The sequence below is a fragment of the Galeopterus variegatus genome, unplaced genomic scaffold (genome assembly GCF_000696425.1).
Source record: "Galeopterus variegatus unplaced genomic scaffold, G_variegatus-3.0.2 Scaffold3392, whole genome shotgun sequence".
In the NCBI taxonomy this organism is placed as follows: Eukaryota; Metazoa; Chordata; class Mammalia; order Dermoptera; family Cynocephalidae; genus Galeopterus; species Galeopterus variegatus.
The window spans coordinates 211,911-232,768 of NW_007729503.1; the positions used below are offsets into that span (position 1 = coordinate 211,911).

Consider the following 20,858-nt stretch of genomic DNA (forward strand, 5'->3'; position numbering starts at 1 on the left):
TTTTGGCTATTGTGATTAGTGCTGCAATGAATATGCGTGTATATGTACTTGTTTTAGCACTATCTTCTAAACTGTGCCTTTTTCTAGAAAACCTTGATTTGGGTGACTGTACAATTCATCAGTGACATGCTACCTACACAGAAGTTCCTTGCCTTTTGCAGAGGCTGTTCTCCCCTGGATTATGTTCTTGTTTCTGGAACATTTTCAATACAAGTGAGTATATCACCATTGTTATTGTCATCCTGATGTTGGTGATGGTAGCTATCATTTGAGGGTCTATTATCTGATAGGTACTATTTTATACAATAGATTCTACTATATAATAGGTACTATTATTATCCCCATTTTGCAGGTGGGGAAACTGAGGCTTATAAAATGTAAGTACCTCCCCCAAGTTACATACCAATAAGTGATAGAGCTGGGACTAAGCCTCTAAAGCTTGATTTATATGACGATTATATGCCTGAACTTCCCTTCTTTCATAAAGTTCTTTTTCTTTTTCTTTTCTAATTTCAGTGAATAGCTACTGACTGTCAATAAATCATCAATAAGTGAGTCTTGAAATCAGTTTAGCAGGTCACAAACCTCAATAAAACATTGAAATGTAACGAATACAAAATATCATGTGGTAAGGGTATAATTTTATGAAACTCTCACTTGTGTATGTGCACGCAGGTGTGCAAAAATGTGTATGTGCATTGGGCCATGATGTAAAATGTGTTTCTTATTTTGGGTTGCAATCAAAACAGTTTGAAAAACACTGCTCTGAGCTACTCATGTTTGTTTTTTTCCTAGATTGAACTTTTATATGTCTAAGCAGTGTTTGCTAGTTTCTGCATTCTTGAATATATAGAAGTTCCTCTGATCCTCCAAATTCACAAATCAAAAACACCCCCAAGAACATTTTTTACAAAATTTGGTTGGTGAGTACCGAATGCATTTGAAGTTCTGTTCACAATCTGCAAATATATAGTTCCCCCTAGTTATTAAATGACAAAATGTACCCATTTAATAAATGTGCTTTAATAGGTAATAGCCTACATAGGTCTCATTTGACACAAACAGACCCATTGGGTTCATTTGTCATTTACTGGCACCCACATCAGACGGGGTGGGCCTCTGGAGGAGACACTGAGGAAGATATCTTCCCGGCTGTTCTTTACACAGCCTGAAAACAATGCTTTAGTCCACAGCCCGAATACAGTGCTTTAGTCCTCAAGCAGCCTCTTGAAAGGGCCTCTGTGGATATGCCGATGATAATTTCACATGGTAAATTTTGGGTTTTCTTCACGTCAGTAGCTATCCATAGCAGTTCTCTGGGGACCCTTTCAAAAGGGTCCTTAAAACAAAGATTTTTATTAATAATGAGAATATATTAAAATTGCCAAGTTGTTGGTGGAAAAGCCCAAAAGCAACCTTTTAATAAATTAGAGCGAATTATAACCTAAATCTACAAAATAGAATTAGAGCTTTTAATTTTTATTTACTGATTGTAGATGTAAGAATTCAGTCTCATTGAAATGTTAAAAAAAAGCATGTTAATTGCTGAAGGCATTCTTTCATTTAAACATCTTTTATACATGTCTTTATTTTTTACTTTAAAATATTTAACTGACAAGTAAAAATTTTATGTATTCAGGTTGTACAATATGATTATTTGATATATGTACACTTGTGTAATGATTACCGCCTTCAAATTAATTAACGTATCCATCACCATTCATGTCTGTACATTAGATCCTCAGAACTTGTTCATCTTATAACTGAAAGTTACTTGTGTAATGATTACCGCCTTCAAATTAATTAACGTGTCCATCACCATTCATGTCTGTACATTAGATCCTCAGAACTTGTTCATCTTATAACTGAAAGTTTGCAGTATTTGATCAACATCTACCTATTTCCTCCACCCCAAGCCCTGGCAACCACAGTTCTACTCTCTGCTTCTGTGAGTTCGGCTTTCTTAGATTCCACTTATGAGATCATACAGTATTTGCCTTTCCTTGTTTGCCTTATTTTACATAGCATAATGTCCTCTAGATTTATCCACATAGTCACAAATGGCAGGATTTCCTTCTTTTTTAATGGTAGAATAATATTCTAGTTTATATATGTGTGTGTGTATACATGCATATATACGTGTGTAATATATGAATAATAGTCTAGTATATATGTGTATGTATACATACATCTATATGTTTGTGTGTATAGATTTGTGTGTATTTTCTCTATCAATTCATCCATTGATGGATACTTAGGTTGTTTTCATATCTTGGCTATTGTAAGTTATGCTTCAGTGAATACTGGGATGCAGATATCTCTTTGAGATACTAATTTCATTTCCTTTGGATATACTCATATACCTAGAAGTGAGTTTGCTGGATCATATGGTAGTTCCATTTTTAATTTATGAGGAACCTCCACACTGTTTTCCATGATGGCTGTACCAATGTACATATTCATCAACAATGAACAAAAGTTCCCTTTATTCCACACCCTTGATAACCCTTGTTTTCTTTTGTCTTCTTGATAACAGCCACTCTAACAGGTGTGAGGTGGTATCTCATTGTGGTTTTGATTTGTATTTCCCTGATCATTAGAGATGTTAAGCACCTTTTCATACACATATTGGCTATTTATATGTCTTCTTTATAAAAATGTCTATTCAGAGATGACTTAACTTCTTCTTTTCCCAATTAGATGCCTTTTACTTCTTTTTCTTACCTAATTGCTCTGGCTAGCACTTCCAGTACTGTGTTGAATGAAAGTGGTGAGAGTGGTCTCTCATTTAAGGGATTCTTGATCCATCTGGTTTGTCACCTCCTGTTTGCGAGCGCTTCTCCCGGAATGGTCTGAGAGAGCAATCATTGAGTAAATTTTGTTGAAACACTCCTTGTGTAAATAGTGTACTAAGTGTCGAAGGGACAAATGAAAAAGTGTGACATAGCAAGCTACTTCAGGAAGCTATCCAACGCTTCTCCCGGAATGGTCTGAGAGAGCAATCATTGAGTAAATTTTGTTGAAACACTCCTTGTGTAAATACTGTATTAAGTGTCGAAGGGACAAATGAAAAAGTGTGACATAGCAAGCTACTTCAGGAAGCTATCCAACAGAAAAACTGTGTTTGTAGAATACATTTAAAGGAAGTTCATAAAGGTTTTCAGATATGATGGTAGAAAATTAGAACCCTAATGTCTATTAAAAGAGGAATTATTAAATGCATTTGGTAGATTGATACAATGTGATAATACAAAGCCATTAAAAAGAAAGTGGTAGATCTTCAAGAAGACCATGAGAAAAAGCATGCTTTAATGTGAACAAAGCACACTTCTGACAATCTCTCTTTCAATGTTGTATCTCCAGCTTCTGCTGCAATGTTCATCCATCTGGTTTGTCACTTCCTGGGTGAGGGCTTCTTCTGAGCTGTTTGTGTTATATTTGGTCCCTAGCAGATGGTTTCTGGTAGTTAATAGTGCTGTTTGCCAAATATGTTCAGTTCTTACCTCTTCTGGGCACAAGGTAAGATTTGGCCCCATTGTGGTTGTGTGGGACCATACGACTGTTTCTCTGTGGATGTGATGTGTGTAACTTCTGGACGAGGCATTTAGTTGCTAGTGATAGCCTTGAGAGCTCTTTTTGTTTCTGCACAGCCAATGGCAATATTGTTAGTACTCCATCAGCTTGGGTCCCTGAGGGAACTAAAATGAGCAGAATTCTATCACCTACTTGTGATGTACACATAACATGGGTATGAATACACTTGTTGTTTTAAGCCACTGAGATTTTGGGATTTGTTGTTATTGCAGCATAACTTAGCCTCCCCTGACACACAAAGTGTCTATGCTCCATTCCACTATGATGTCCACTCATTCCTGTTGCAAGACCTCTTCAGATTTCCTATCCTTATTTCTCTCCTAATTTCTATGTCCCTTTTGAAGGCATGAGAAAATTCATCTGTCCTCCCCCACCACCTTTGAAGTCATCTATAGTTTCCTGATCTCATGCCCTGGCATTATGCAGAACACTACAAAACTACAGTCTCCTAGGACTCCAAGCATAAAGTGGGGCATGGGTGTTCTTTATTCCCAAATTCCTAGACTTATCCGATGTGTATGTTTGTGTATTTGTCTCCATCATTCCCTCACTTTTGGACTAAACTGGGATGGTCTAATTACAGGGCTGCTTCCCAGAGATGGGGAAACTGAGGCTTGTAAAACTCAGTGCCTCCCCCAAGGTACATAACAGTAGATTATAGAAATGGGACTACAAATTCTGCCGACGGTTCCATATCTCTTGCATCCCTTCTAACTCTTCTCTCTGCCTTTAATACAGAGAGTTTTCCTTCTCTCTTTGGGTCAATAAAAAAGTAGCTGAGCAGTTTCCTGCCCCCACCAAAAGTTGTTTATGTCTGGACCTTTGCTTTTAGAAATTCAAGGGCAACCTTTATTTCTCTTTGTGTTTCTTCTGTGACCATCCTTCCTTGAAAGAGTAGAGATGAAGGTCTAGTTTGAACAGAGGAAGGATGATGAAGGGTAAAACACTACTCTTCGGACACAGAAACAAAAATAAAATGAAACATCCCATTGACTAATCCTTTAAAATTTTATCTTGCTGTAGAACAAACAGATAAAATGACTTGTCCTGCTTGGTTAGATCCTGGCTCTCTTCCCACTTCACTGGTGGTTGCTTCCCCCGTCTTCTCCACACCCTCTCACTGGAGTGCCTCAGGCTCAGGCTTTGGCATTCTTACCAATCCCTACTTCTCCTCAAGGGACTCGTGTCCTGTCTTATCGCTGTATGTACCTTCCTGTGCTGGCAACCCCCAAATTTATACCTCCTGCTCAGTACCTAACCTTTGAACCCGTAGGTATCTTCACCTGGCTGTCTCATAGAGCTCTCAAACCCAACACAACTAAAACAAACTTTTAATCTTCCCCAAAGAAGCTCGTTCCACCCACAGATTCCCCATATTCCAGTTGCTTAGGCCATAAACATTAGCATCATTTTTGATTTCTTTCTGTATCTCATACCCTACATCCAATACATCATCAAATCTTGTTGGTACTACCTTCAAAACATATCAAAATTCGACCACTTATTACCACTTTCACTGCAACCATCCTGGTCGAAGACTCTATCATCTCTTACTTACATTACTGCAAAAACCTACCAACTGGCCTCCTAGCTTCCATTCTTGCTTACCCCAACAATCTATTCTCAAACAGCAGCTAGAGTCATCCTGTTGAAACACATGTTAGCATACGTCACTCTTCTGTTCAGAAGCCTCCACTGACTTCCCCTCTGACTCAGTAAAAGCTGAAGTTTTTACAACAGTCTATAAAACCTTTCTTAATCCACACCCCTGTTATCTGGCTGACCTTCTTTTCTTCCGTTCTTCCTAATCATTCAGTTCCAGACATACAAGCTTCCTGTCTTTTCCTCAAAATGCCAGTCATACGTGGAATGCTCTTCTTTTGGAAATCTGCATGGCTTCTCCGTCCTTTCCTCCAAGTCTTCGTTCAAATGAGATCTGCTTTGACCTTCCCACTTAAAACTGCAGACTCTTCCCAATCGTTCCCATTGCTTCTCTCTGTTATTTTCCATGGCACTTATCACCATCTAACGTACCGTATGATTCATTATTGTATTTATTTCTTACTGTCTGTCTCCTCTGAGTAAAGTGTAGCCTCCATGATGACAAGTAATTTTATCTGTTTTGTTCACTGATGTTTCCATTGCACCGAGAACTCCGCCAACACACAGAACATGGTCAAGAATGAATCACAATTATCCAGGCTTCTCATCATTTTCCTCCGATGCCTTTACTATTATTATTTAAGACCCTTTTGCTTGGTAGGGGGAAAGGTATGGTCAAAATGGGGATTTTCCTGGGGACTCAACAAAACAGTGGCTAAAGAAAATATGTTTGGACTCTTCCAGAGGTTCTCAAATCAGAGCAGGTACACACGCACCTTCTGTGCCTTCTCTCTGCATCTGCATGAGAGGAAGGGGGTCCTGCTTGTGCATGGTGGAGAGAAAGGCAACTCTCTTCCCCAGGCTTTTGCGTGTCATAGCTCTCCACTCTCCCTGACACTTCTGGGTCTGTGGCACTAACTAGAATACAGGATGGGGTGATATTAAAAACATTTAACAGCTGTTATCATAGGCACTGACCATGCATATTGGCAACCAGCTGTAAACAACCGGTGTGGTTCTATTGTTGTGAATCACTGAATATCAGCCCTGAACACACGTGCTGAATATTAACTGTTTTATTCACTATCTTGATAATTTTGCAGCGGGGGAGGGTCTGCTGACAGAGGTAGCATCTCTGAGCATCACACATTGGCTCTTAAAGGAACAAAAAGATTCACCAATTCTGCTTGAGCTTTTGAGGTATTTTTTTTAGGTAGTTTTCCTCAGAATCCATTTACAGTATTTTCATGATTTCAACTCTGAAAAATCTATTTTAAGTTTCCATCATAATATCTGATTTTCTAAATCATAAGCAATATGGTTACAATGGACTTAATTTAAAAGCAATGGAACACAAAATAGCATGTAAAAGGACAAAGTCACTCAGAAAACACATATATTTCTGTCACCTATAAACTTGTAAGTACTTCCACTATAAGGCGCGGCATGTTCAAAGGACAGGCAGAAAGTGACTTTAAAAATAACTCGTCAAAGTCAACACATTGTCCATTTGACTCTGTCTCAAAATTCATGGGGCAAGCGGCCCTATAACACATTTAAAAAGTTAAAACCTCACTTCCTTTCTTAACGTTTTCTGTTGGGTTTATTCTAGCCAAGTTCTATTAGAACTGGCTTTCTGTCATTAGGATGCTTCGTTTTCTTGTACTCCAATGAGCTAGAGGCGTGCTTCTCAAACTTTAGTGCCTGTACACATCACCTGCGTGTTTGTTAAAATTCAGATTCTAAATCAGTAGGACTGGGTGAGACCCCGGATCCTACACTTCTAACACTCTCTCAGGCGACACCCTTGGGGCTGCTCTGTGGGCCACTCTAAGTAACAAGGAGAGAATTCTGTTAAAATCTCTGTCTTGGGGCTCTTCTCAGTTTTCTGGAAGCCAGGCTTGATGGGGAGGGCTGTCACCACCAGCCATATCCATTGCGTTAAAATTAGGATATAATTCTCTACTGTCTTTTCCTCCCATTTTATATATGACTTACGTTTTTGGTTCTTCTTTTTTCCCTGTTGCTCCTCTGTCTGTCATGAGCTGAGATTGTGTCACTAAAAAAAGGTGGCACATGTAATTCATTGTGATAATGGAATCTTTCATTGTAATGCAATTAGCAATGGGCATGTCTGGTTTTACTCTGGGACAGCAGCATGGAAGGAGCTATTTAAATCAGTGAAAAAGTATTAAGAGTGAAAAATATAATTAATACCGGGTTGCTGTTGAACAAAATCCCATTATGTGTGGCACATGTGCGCCTGTGTGTGTTATGGCAGACAATGACTGTAGCAATTGTTCCCAGTGTCGATTCACTGGCTGTCACCCACACTGATTTCTGTCTGCTTGTGACATGGGTGTGGAACGAGGAGTAATGAGAACCACTATACTCCCCAAAGATGCATCTTTCTATAGTGCTTGGAAAGGTCTTGGAGGTCCGACAGGAATAGTGGCTAAACCTAGTAGATAGGGACCTTGAGTTGACCATCGAAGCTCCCATCAGTGCAAGAGGTGGAACTTTTCTTAATAGAAATTACTGTAAATGGGTGTAAGAGTCATGGGAGTAATTGACTAACCAAGGCACAAACATGTGTGCTGAAAGGAAAAGCCACAAAACAGTATGCATTTGCCCATTATCCACTAAACAGAAGTGAAAGGCAATTGCTGGTAATCCATCTTGTACCAAGAGCAGAGCTCGGTAAGATGTCAACTTGCCTGAAAACTGTAACAAGAATGCTAATGGTCACTGAATCTGGTAGACTGTGTCTTTTATATGAGTAGGGTTATTTTCCAAGAAATCATATTTCACTTATCTTGAACTTTCTGTGGTTGAACTGTCTTGGTAATACACATGGGTGGGAAACTGTCTTCTAGACCTCCTTCGAGAATGCTCTGCTAGTCTTTCTACTGCTGGGTTTGAAACTTGACTCAGCTTGTTGGCCTGGAATTTTAAAATGTAAGCAATAGTGCCACCCAATGGTGTCTAAACAGCCTTCTGATAGAGTAGAAAATGGAATGTCCTTTTAGGAAATCAACTTAATGAAGCTCTATGCTCAAATGTGGCTCCCTGCCCCAGAATTGTGTCTGTCTCTTGGTGGAGAGCCGAGTTCTCTAATTCTTGTTATCATTGGTGGAGGTGACCTTGGCAGATGTCTCTAGCCTTGCTGAGCCAGAGTCTTGTCTCTGCTGAAAATGGGGAAATCATATCTATTACATTCCCCTAGCTTTGAGGATTAGGCATCTTCACTTTTGGAAAGCAAGGACCTGTGTTTGAATACAAAGCACTGATTTGGTATTGCCCCATGAAAACACAATATTTTGAACATCTAGACCTTTTCACCGTCATTAAAAAAATCCCTCCCCCCAAACAGCCACCCTGCAGTATGCAGCAGGCTCCATGCTCTGGGCCCTGCACACCTTGAGCTCTTTAAATATTTGTAATAGGAACCCAGATTTGGCAGGCCTCCTGCAGAGAGCTGGTGCACACACCATTCACTAAGGTCTTTGGGGAGCCCCCACCTCCAGAACACATGAACAAGAATGGACTATTTACTGATGAGTTCAAGAGAAAACAGGGAGGATGATTTGCATCATAGACTACACAGTAGAGAACTAATAAAGCTGTTATCCCTGTTCCACTCTCTGCCAGCCACCCCTCTCCTACTCTAAGTAGCCTCTGAAGAATCCTTTATTGTCCAGGCTGTTCAGTGTGTGTCCACAATTTATATACCCCGTTCATCTAAAAAAGCCCTGGAATTAGCCCCAGAGTGATCGTCAAGTACCTCTTGGAGGTCTCCCCCTATCGAAGCTTCTGATTTATTTATTTACTCAATTAAAACTTTATTGAGGGTGGGTGGCTTCTCCTGCTAAGTAAAGATTTTCTCCATGTTGTCATACCCCCTGCCTACTGCTAAAAAGGACTGGGAAGCTTTTGAAGGGTTCCAGGTATATGCAAAACAAACATGGTTAATTTTCAGTCTAATACCAGACATCATTCAGTTTGTTATTGATTATGCTGCTGCCTTCTGGTCTTTACCTCAGGAAAGTTCTTCAGTCACCAGTAGTTTAATCCTTAACGCTCCTCTTCACTAAAGTGCAATGGTTTGTGCTCACCTTACCTTTCTTCTGCCTCTTGGCAGCCCCCCTTCCCGTACTCTTGCTGAGCTCCATCGGCTAGTCTTGATCTCCCTGGAAGCATCCTCTCAGATTCTCTCTCCCGCCCTCCCTGTTGCTGCCACACTTGAAAGGGGTTAATGAATGACAGTGACGAAATGTGTCATGGTGACAGGGCTATTCACTTTTAAATATGGACTCTTGCGTTTGCAGGATCTGAACCCAAAGGAATGACTCCATCGTAGAGAGGACTTCAGTCTTTGGAGCAGGCTGGGGAGGCCAGTGGTTGGCATATATAAACGATATTGTCTGTGGATGCCCCTGGGGTGGGGTGATGTAGATGGACTGTGTGCGATGTGTGGGTGAGTGAGAGCTGAAAAACACACTTGACATTACAATGTAATTCTACGTTAGGTGGCTTGTATGAACTGCTCCACAACCACAGGATACAAATGTAGTCACATCTTTTTGACTACTTTGTCCACTGCTGTATCCCTAATGTTTTGAACAGTACCCAGCACACAGTAAATCTCAATAATTATTTGTGAAGTGAATGGATGAATGGATAGATGGATAATTTCTTTTTCCAACAGGTTGCTTACCCACTCCTCACATAAAGGGACTCCAAATATCTTTCTTTTGAGGCTTCTAGGACCTGAAAATGTCTATGAATTCCAGGATATTTTCTTCATTTCAAAGGATAGGTGGGGCAGCCAGTCTTCTGACACCGAGGGAGCTGGGGATAAATTCCTGTACTGCACTATCTCAGCTGTTTCTTTCTTGCTGCCAGAGGGTGTCGCTGGTGCAGCTGAATTCTGCACAATCCCACTAGGCTCTTTCACCCGAGAGGAGGCTTTCCCTGGGAGGAGCTCTTTCCATCCCTGCAAGGGCCACAGTGGTTCTCCAGTGAGGACATCCCTCTCCTTCAGGGTAAGGCTGGGCTGTAGGAGCTCAGGGCTCTGGCTGCCAAGACTACGTTTGAGCCCTTCCCTGTGCTTGTGTGCACAGCCAGTTCCCAGGACATGAGCCTACCCTAGGAGGCTGGCGCAAGACCCATCTTAGCCTCCTGTACTCACAGAACCAGAATGCTTGACCCTCTGTTTCTGGAGATTACTCTTCCAAGGAATGCATCTCTACGGTTTCAAGGATTATCGTCAACCCCCTGGATATAATGTGATATAGCTGGAAATTTCCCTTGTTAAATAGAAGTAGTGGTGGTCATGGTGATGGTAATGCCAGTTATATCATGCCAGGCACTGCACAAAAATCTGAACCTTACAATAATCCCATAGTACAGATATTCTCACTACTTCCACCATAGAAATAAAGAAATTTAAGCACAAAAATATTAAGTTACTTGCCCAAGATTTACACCTTAGGGAACGGTGGCATAAGGATTAAAATTCAAGCTGAGTATGTGCACTTAAACACTCCATAATTGCTCTCACAGCAATCTTATGAGGTGGTATTGGTTCCATTTAACAGATGAGGAAACTGAGGCTTAGGCAACCTCAGATGATTTTGAAGCACTTTACAAAACAGGACTCTGCTCTTGGATAACACAGAAGAGTCAGTTGATTGATTCATACCTCTGGGAGCAAGGAACTTACTGGCTCTAGTACCAGGGACTCCTGCTCTAGGTACGTCCTAAACGTTTATTCATATATCTTACAATAATGCATTGATCCCAACCTTCCGTTTGGGTCTACTTTGTGCCTTGCCTGAGAAGTCCCTTTAGGTAGAAACAATCCCAGTAAAACCCTCTTGAAAAACAAATGCAAAACAATAACAAAAATATTCGTCCAATCCTACTGAAGTCAGACATAAATATATCAGCCCATACAATCCCATTAGAGAAACACTGTAAAAATATTCCAGGTTCAGCCTGTTCCTTAAACTGAAACCTAATTCTCCCTCCTATGCCTATAATTTGAGGTTAGTTTAAAACTGAGCCAAGACTTTGGAAACAAAGGGAGATGATTTTTTTTCTGCTAAAGGGAAGGGGCAGTTAGGAGAAAAGTCTTGAAGGGCAGCTTCTAAGCTTGCGTTTTGAAGGACCAGCGAGATAGCCCTAAACAGCAAAAGTGTGCGGTACTTCTCAGCCTTTAAAAATAATACCCCTTTCTGGAAAGCATTAAAAACGATATTGCCAGCAGTTCTGATCCACTTTGTGGATATGACCTCTAAGAGTAGCTTCATTTTCTCTGAATTTCCCCCAAGCAAGAAGATTGGGTTGGGCTTTACTGTCAGGCATTTATCTTAGGAAAGCAGCAGGTTTCCTTTCGTTTTCTAAATGCAGGGTATTAACCTATCAGAGAGATTAGTTTAATGCTAGTGATTAAACTTGGATTTTCTTTTTTTTAGATCTCCCATAAGGTTATAAAGAATAACTCCTGAAGACTTTGTTCAGTGCTTGGCACATTGTAAGTATTCAGTGTATTAGTTGGTATTATTATTATCACTGCGCTATGACTTACTATTATTATTAGTGGTGGTAGTTCCTGGCTGGGCATTCAGTCCTAGCTGCAGATCCTTACAGTGGGGAAGAAATGGAATTTGTTGACAGATAATGCATGTAAACTGTTTAATATAGTCTCTGGCACATAGTAAGCATTTAGTAAATTTAAGCAAATTTTTAAAGTGTGGATGTATTCAGGTAGGTTAGGCTGCAGCAATAGAAACCAAGATTTAATGACTCAAAGAAAAATAAATTTATTTCTTACTTATGTTACAGTACCAGTTGAGTGTGCCAAGTATTAGAGGAAACTTTTCAGACAATTTAGCTATGAGCATGTATCAAAGTTTTATATGATCATGCATACATGGAAAATGGACCAGAGACGGCCACTTCCTAAATTCACTTTTGGCAGGGACATTTTTATAGGAAGAGAGTATAGTGAGATAATCATGGTTACATTCTCCCCCAAGCAGTCTTAGAGATTCACTGAGTCTTATTATTCAACTTTCTTTTTATAGGAAAGTTACCTAAGCATTTTTCATATATACACACACACACACACTTGTGTGACAAAAAAAAAAAAAAAAAAAAAAATCATTGTTATAAAAGACACAGAAAGAAAAGAAATTCTGGTTAAATGTCACTAGGCCCTTGACTGACAGTTGGCAATGGAGTATGTGGGTAATTGGGTATGTGGGTAATTGGTTTCCCAGAGCAAACCTTAATCACATTAAAGTTCACAGAAAATTGCTTAAGCATTTTATCAGGAATGCTAAATTCTTCTCAGAAGTAGATTGTGGAGCAAAAGGATTCTCTCCCCCAGGTCAGGTTTGGAATAGTTTTTATTATGTGCAGGACTGGGCTACTCAGTCACTCTGGAACCCTGATTTATGACAGCCCTGCCATTTTAACTATATGGCTTTAATGTCATTCTGGTCGTTGTCAATAGCCAGTGAGGAGGGGAAAAAGAACAGAAGTCCAGCAACAGAGATTTCTTCTTGAGCAAATCAACCAGGGGTTGAACATGTAACTTCTGCCCACATATCATGGAGAACTTAGGTACATGGCCAACACGCCACAGAGAGGGCTGAGGAGTGCAGGTCCTGACTGGGCAGCCAAGTCCTAGGTGCACATCTTTCACTACAGGGGAGAAGTGGAGTTTGTGGACAGCCAGTGGTCTCTGCCACAGCAAGCGTGTATCTAGCCTTTTTGCTCTGGCTGCCTCCTGCAGCAGGAGTTGGCAAACTATGGCCTGCAGGCTAAATCTCATGCACAGCTTGCTTCTGTAAATAAAGTTTTATTGGAACACAGCCATGCTTGTTCATGTACAGTATTTATTGTCTGTGGTTGATTTCACACTACAATGACAGAGTCAAATAGTTGAGATAGAGATCACATGGGCCACAAAGCCTAAAATATTCACTATTTGGCGCTGCATAGAAAAAGTTTGCTGACCTCTGTTCTAGAGAGGATGCTGAATTGCCCACAGCAGTGGAATTGCTGAATTAAAGGGTGTGTGTGTTTACAATTTTGGTAGACACTGCCCTTCATATTCGTACTAGCAATTATGAGATTTCCTGTTCCCCAGCATCCTTACCAACACAGAGTGATATCAAACTTTTCCATGTGGCCAATTTGATAGATGAAAAATGGTACTTCACTAAAGTTTTAATTGCACATATATCATCACTAATAAGATTGAGCATTTCTTATTATGACTGAAACTAATCACACTTTAAGAGCATTGTATCTCCTTTTCTATAGACTGTCTGCTTGTATCCTTTGCACATTTATTAGTTAATATTAAATTGTTGATTTTGCATAATTTCTAGCAGCTCTTTATATGCTAAGGAACTGAACCATTTGTGATATGAATTGCACAAATCTACCTCACCTTTTCCCCATGAATTTCCTCTTTTGACTTGGCTTATGAGGGTTTTTGCTGTGCAAATTTTTTTTGTCTTTGTGTAGTCAAATTTAGTTCTTTTTTTCCATGACTTTTAATTTACATGTTGTGCTTAGAAGGCCTTCCCCACTCTAAGACTGTACAAAAATTTCTTCCCTTTCTTTCCTAATAATTTTGTGGCTTTCATTTATTACATTTAAACATTTGCTCCATCTGTAATTTATTTGTTTTAAGGTTAGAGAAATGGATTTGATGTCTTTTTTCTCCAAATGGCTACTTATTGTGTGGATGCATTTTCTTTATAATATGCCTTTATCATATATTACATTTTTGTATGTTTTTGAGTCTATTACTGGAATATTCCACTGACATATCTATTTGTGGGCCAGTATTATGTTGCTTTAATTAATGTATCTTTATATCATAATATAATCACATATATTTTAAGATCTAGCAGAGCTAATTTGCCCTTATTCCTTTTTTTTAAATGGAATTTTTCAGTTAGCTTTACTTGTTTGTTTTTCCATATGAAAATATTTTAAAAATACTGCTAATATTTTTATTTGGATTGAATTAAATTGGATATTAATTTAGCAGAATTGACATCTTTATACTCCTCCCTTTGAAGAACTTATGTTGTTTTTAATTTAGGTTCTTGTTGTTGATTGCATTTTCCTGACTCTTATAGACTTTTGAGACTGGACCATTTGGTTAATTTCTTAAGCTGGCTTAAGTTATTGTTTTTATTGTTGAGACACAATGTATTTCATAAGTTCAGAAGATCTAGGAGCTAACAACTTGCATGTTCAATGATATCCACACAGCAAACACTCCTTATGGTACAAAATGATAAATTTGTGGATTTTGTCATTGCCTTGCTATGTGTAAGTATCTTGAGGTGATTGCTTATTGCCTCACAATGACCCCCTCTACCCTTTACTTGAGTTCATATGAACAAGCTACTGTTATTTGTCTTGACCAAAAACACATGTGCAGAGAACTGGGAGGGTCCCCTAAGAGGGGTGCATGTTCCTCCCCATTTCTGCCATCCCTTCTCCCTCCACCATGCCTGAGGGCAGCTAATCTCCCAGTTCCCTCCCTGTGGCTGTTTCCTGCTGCTACTTGAAAGCTTCCAAGAAAATAAGATCCAGAGAAAATGCTAGTCATTAAGTGGAATAGGCTTGTCCTTCCCAGAACAGGCGGTGATAACATCACACAGCTCACTCTGTAAGGAAGCTGAGTTTTCACCCTCTCCAGAAAAGAGGAAACCTGATTAAAATCCTTTAAGCCCTGGGCTTTATAAATGGGTCCTGACAGTAGGAGGTTAGAGGGAGGAAGTTTTAGCAAATCTTCTTTAATGAAACTTGATGGGATTCTCTCACCTGGGTTTTCACTGACTTAAACTGCATTGAGGAACGTGGCGTCACCTACCATCCAGAGAACAAGCTCAGTTGATCAGGGAAAAACAGGCAAACACGAGGCAAGAGGCTGAACTCAGTCCATTCTCAATGAACGCAATGTGATCCACAGTCAAACTGCACTAAACACATGCCTCAATGATACGCTACAGATATTTATTGAACATCTTCTATGTTCAGATTCTGTACAGGTGCTGGCAATATAGAAAAGACTAAGACAGACATGTTCCTGCACTCTGAGAACATACAGTCCACGGGGAAGATGGACGCTGAAGATGGCTTTATGAGCATGACGAATGTTACTGAAGGAAGGGCCTGAGAGCAGGTCAGGGACAGCCTCCTTGATAAATTATTTTTCATTTTATTAAATAAAATATTTTGGCAGCTGGCCAGCATGGTGATACGAACCCTTGACCTTGGCATTACAAGGCTGTGCTTTAACCAACTGAGCTAACCGGCCAGCCCTGTTTTTTTTTTTTTTTTTTTTTTTTTTAAGAATGAGCAGGGAGTAAGATCCTTCTAGGAATAAGATGAGTATTTACAGGAGGAGGACAATCTTTTCACTGGGTTTCATGTGATTTCTTTGTGCAGCTAAAACTCCATCTCCAACCACCCACAGAGCTCAACATTCTCAACAGTAGATCTCTCTTTTTCTGGAGTAGTGGGTGGTTTCAAACACCTGTTTGTTCTCTGCAGTGGGTGCTGTTGGTGCCTGCACATCTCCCCTCTGCCTGCCTTGGAGGACATCTGCAAGACACCTCCCTTACATGCTTAGGGCCCTCCTGCGTCTGCCTGCATGACTTCGCTGGCTGCAGGGACTATGGCGGCCTTGTGGGGCAGGCCAGGAAGGTGGGAGAGTTGACATCCCTGGTTGGTTTTCTCTGATGTGGGCCAAGAATTGGAGGATAAATACCCCAGCTTCCTCGCCCTCCAGTGGCACAGTTCTGAGGTGTGCTTACGAAGCCTCTCAGAGGATCCTGAATGGCGCAGAGGCTCCAGTTGCTCTTAGTGACAACCTGCTCTTTAAGATGTCCTTAATTGACTTTCCTCCCTTCCCTGCCTACTTCCTCCCTCACTTCCTCAGAGTGCCTCCTGGGATAACCTCCATAAACCTGTCCTGTAATCCTTATCTCAGGATCTGCTTTTGAGGGAGAGCCGCACTAAGACAATCTCTGAGCTCTCTATTGCATCTGCAGTTTGTGGGGGTTCTTGGGGGAAGAAGGAGAGGGGAGGGGGATGAGAGCTTTTTCACAATCCTGTGCTTCTCCCTCAATCATAAGGCTTGGAGTGTGTGTGTGTGTGTGTGTGTGTGTACTTAAAAGTAGATCCTCATCAGCTAGAGGGAAGCAGAGTGAAAAGAAAAAAGGGGTCACCAGTGTCAAATGTTGCTGAGAAGAGAAGAATGATAAAGATTGGGGAACATTCTCTGGACTTAGTGAGGAGGTCTTTGGTAGCACTAACAAGAGCTATTTTAGTGGAATGTTGGGGCCAAACACATATTAGAATGAATTGGTAATTATCTCTGTATACTTTCGAGTCCCTCTCCTTTTTAAACAAATACAAGGAGAGTCATTTAAAGCAAATGTACCTAGTTTGTTCTTTGGTAAGTGGAGATTATTACCAGAGATCAGTATCATTTGACAGCAGTGGCCATGAGCCAGCATTCAAATGCTTGCCCAACTCCAACTATCCTCTGGTTCCCCTCTTCTTACCCCCCTCCCTTCTGTGTATTAGATTGCAATAGTGACATGTAAAAATATATTTTTTCCATAGGAAATGAAGTGAGGGGGATAATATACTTGATTTTCTTTTCATATAGCCTCATTATGTTCAAGTAACATTAAAACTTGGAACTCCAGATTAGAAAGTAGAAAAGAGAAAAGAAAAAGTTAGATCCTTACTAGGAAACTGTTAAGGACATCTATCTAAGTTATTCTTAGACAGGAAAAGTAAAGAACAGGGCAGCAAACCCTGGGGGAATGAGCCTGGGCCTGGAAGAGACCTGAGATAGGTTCTGTAGCAGAGTCACTCACGGTGTGACCTGGGGCAGGAAACTTCCCCTTTCTGGGCCATGGCTTCCTCATCTGTAGAGTAGAGAAAAGTAAAGAACAGGGCAGCAAACCCTGGGGGAATGAGCCTGGGCCTGGAAGAGACCTGAGATAGGTTCTGTAACAGTCACTCATGGTGTGACCTGGGGCAGGAAACTTCCCCTTTCTGGGCCATGGCTTCCTCATCTGTAGAGTAGAAGGTTGGTCTTCGGCATCGACATTCTAGGGCACTCTCTGGATATATTTCATCAACTGCGTGGTGTGCAAGCTCTGCTTCTAGGGCCTACCTAGGTCTGTCTGAGGTGGGAGAAGGAATGGAAAGCAGGATGAGCCCTCATTCATTCACAAATAGTTCTCAAAGCCAACTTTGTGCTAGGTCCTGTTCTAGGCATGGGGGATAGAGAGGGGAACAGAGAGAGTCTCAGCTGCCCACTCTGATTCAACCAAAGAAGGGCTTGAAGGTGGGGAGGATTTGGAGGTTGAAAAAAAAACTAAAAACAAAAAACCCGGTAGAAAACAAGTCTCTTCTCACTTCATTATCTAGCTGGCACCTATTAATACATAAATGCAACTATTTATTTATTTATTTTAAAATTAGATGAACCGTTTGCTCTTCAGCAGGGAACAGAGCCCTGTGGGAAAATAACACTCAGGATAGGGGTATTTTAATGGGAAAAACTTAGGAGTGTGGGTGCTGTGCTGGAGAGTGAGGTGGGATGGGTACTAGCTGGCACCTATTAATACATAAATGCAACTATTTATTTATTTATTTTAAAATTAGATGAACCGTTTGGTCTTCAGCAGGGAACAGAGCCCTGTGGGAAAATAACACTCAGGATAGGGATATTTTAATGGGAAAAACTTAGGAGTGTGGGTGCTGTGCTGGAGAGTGAGGTGGGATGGGTAGTTTACAGCAAGGGGCTTGGGCAGCACAGGGATGTGGGTGCCTGACTGTGGGCAGGAAGAGGGGTCTGTTCAGGGGTGGAGGCGGGCTCTCCATCTTGGGCCTTCCAGTTTTGCCAGTGGCTGGTCCTAAAGTTACCAATCAGGTCACAATGCTGGTTTCTATAAATGGGGGATGGAGGTGGGGAGGGGGCAAAAATGGAAATGATTTATCATCCTAAAGCAACAGATCTGGGCATAGGCCCAGTGCCACTGAAAGGGTTCTTTTCATGATGCATGGGCAACTCTCTTTACTTCCTAAGTCATCAGAAAGGCGATTGGAATGACTTTTAAACATGGACCCTGTCGAGTGATGCAAAAGTCCCATGATTTACAACCCCCAAAAGTTTATCTTGCTCTGGGAAAAAAGAAGACCTTGGAGCCAAAGCTTCACATTTAGAAGCCAATAAAAACATCTTAAAATAATGCCCCCTCCTTCCTCCTGCTCCATAATGAGAAATGGAGAGATTTAGCAAGAGGCAGGGTCTGTGGGTAAGACTATTGCAATCACCAGTGATTGAGCTTCAAGGTCCAAGTACTTTGTTGTGGGCACTGGAACACTAATGATTTATAATTAACTCCAACAAGAAAAACCAAATGCCATGCACTTTCCTAACACAGCTACAAAAATAACCACATTCACAGTGTTTGCAAAATTAGAAACAAATGTCCCAAGGAGCATAAGAGCTCCATGCTGTCCTACCCAAGCTTTGGAGGAAGAAAAATACTGGCACTCCATTACGACCGCAAACGATGAGCCAATATCATTTGTCATGGGAAATTCATCTGGGCAAAATTGGATTGCACCATTAGCCCTCAATGACTCTGAGAAATAACCATACTGAAATGCCTCAAATTAAAAGCAGCCAAAGGCTGGGCTTAACATCCTCTCTTCTTCTAGCTGCTGTTTTGTTTCTTTATCCCTTCTTTATACATGGAAGCACTAAAAGGTGGAAAATAAATGTCTAATTGTACTCTTGTTCCTGAAGCCACTCAGACCCATGTGGTTCTTTTTTAAAAATGGGAACAGACAAGGATAATGACCATGACATGTACTGGGGGGCTCCGAGGTGGTACTGAAGGACATAGTAACCTTAGTTCACTGTTGATGGATGATGGGGACAGGGGACTGATGATTTGGCAACTGAATTGATAACCTTAGTTTAAAAAATATTTTTTTAGTGTATTATATGAATTCCATCCCATGAATAACCTTAGTTCTTGTGCTGTTGTGCAACATGAAAGGTTTGATTCTGGACACTCACTCAGGAGAAATCATCTATAGGACCCTTTTAATGTTATCGAACATCAAAGTCAGACAGCAAACGACAGGATTAATATCCTAAAACAATAGTGAACTAAGACTAGGCATTATAGTAAACACTTTACAGGCTTCTCCTTTAGTTTGCACAATGCTATCAAATAGTCTTTACTATAATTCCCCTTTTACAGATGAGAAAATAAAGCATCTGAAAGTTTAATAACGTGCCAAATTTCAGTTGGTGAGGAGCAGAGCTGAGAAAAGGACCCACTATTATTCGACTCCAAAGTCCATGCTCTACACCAACTCTTTGGGGGGTTTCTGTGCATTTTTCTCCTTCAGGGCAATGGTTCCCAAACTGTGGCTCACAAGCTCTGAGGGGCCTTAGGAAAATTTTGGATGACGTTGCCATTATTTTCCTAATTCTGTATGTCAGAGAGGTAGAGAACAAAACCCTTTCAACTCTCACATCTCATAAGTCTATGAATTAAGTAATGTGCCTCCCCTCATGGGTCCCTGACAGTACTATTCGCTGAGTGAGAAGGAATATAGATGAATGAACTTTCAAACTGACTAACTTAAAGGTAGTAGAAATAAAATGTGAACTTGAAAAGTACCTGAGAATCAACTGTCTGGACCTTGTCAGTCTATGCAAACTTTGTGCAATGAATATGCAAATTTCCTATATATTTTCATGCTTATACATTTCTAAGAGACCTGGATATGGCCTCCTGGGAAAACGCTGGTTTAAGCCTTTCTGCAAAAGTCACCTACGAGACTGAGAATTTCTACTGTTTCTGTCCAAAACATGGGATTAATTGAAGAAATTCTCACTCCTTGTTTTTTGCTTGAAAGAAATTAATTCTTATTATGGGAATTTTTTTTAATGTCCTAAAACTGTCTGGACTTCAGGAACTTGCACCTTGTGTGTTAGCTGCTTCCTGTCCCTAAGGAATATAATCTATCTAAGCTGTTAAGTTATTGTGAATACCAGAAACAGGACATTTTTACAGTGTTCAGGATATGAAGCTAAAACATATTAGACTGCTGTGTGTATGTGTTTTTACTCACATTTAAAACTAGTTAAACATTTTAAACCTCTTTGGATTTATACAGGGTGAGTTATTACAAGGCTCCTAAACTTTCTAGAGGCAGCAATCTTCTGGTGATCTTTATCAAGTTATTCTTTATTTTCCTACATGGCTGCCTGTTTAGTTCTCTCTCTCTCTCTCTCTCTCTCTCTCTCTCTCTCTCTCCCCTTTCATTCTTTTGTCTTGAACTTGGCCTTAACAGGGAAATAAAATACATTTGAAAGAAATCCAATGGTCAAATTTGCAAATGAGAATACAATTCGAAGGCAATGCCAAAGGTGTTAAACAATTTTTTAAAAAACTTTTAAATTTTTCCGTAAATTAGGCTGCACATTTTAAATCTTAAATATATATAGAGTTGTGAGGGATCTTGTGTGTAGCGAGAGGCTTAATTCCAGCAGTGCTTGACAGCTGAGTGTTCAG

At 40.4% G+C, this 20,858-nt stretch overlaps 1 pseudogene; it reads right to left on the reverse strand.

Annotated features, from left to right (window-relative positions):
* The window catches only part of LOC103600576, a 41,655-nt pseudogene extending 32,287 nt beyond the window's left edge, over positions 1-9,368 (reverse strand).
* Between the last annotated feature and the right edge of the window lie 11,490 nt (positions 9,369-20,858).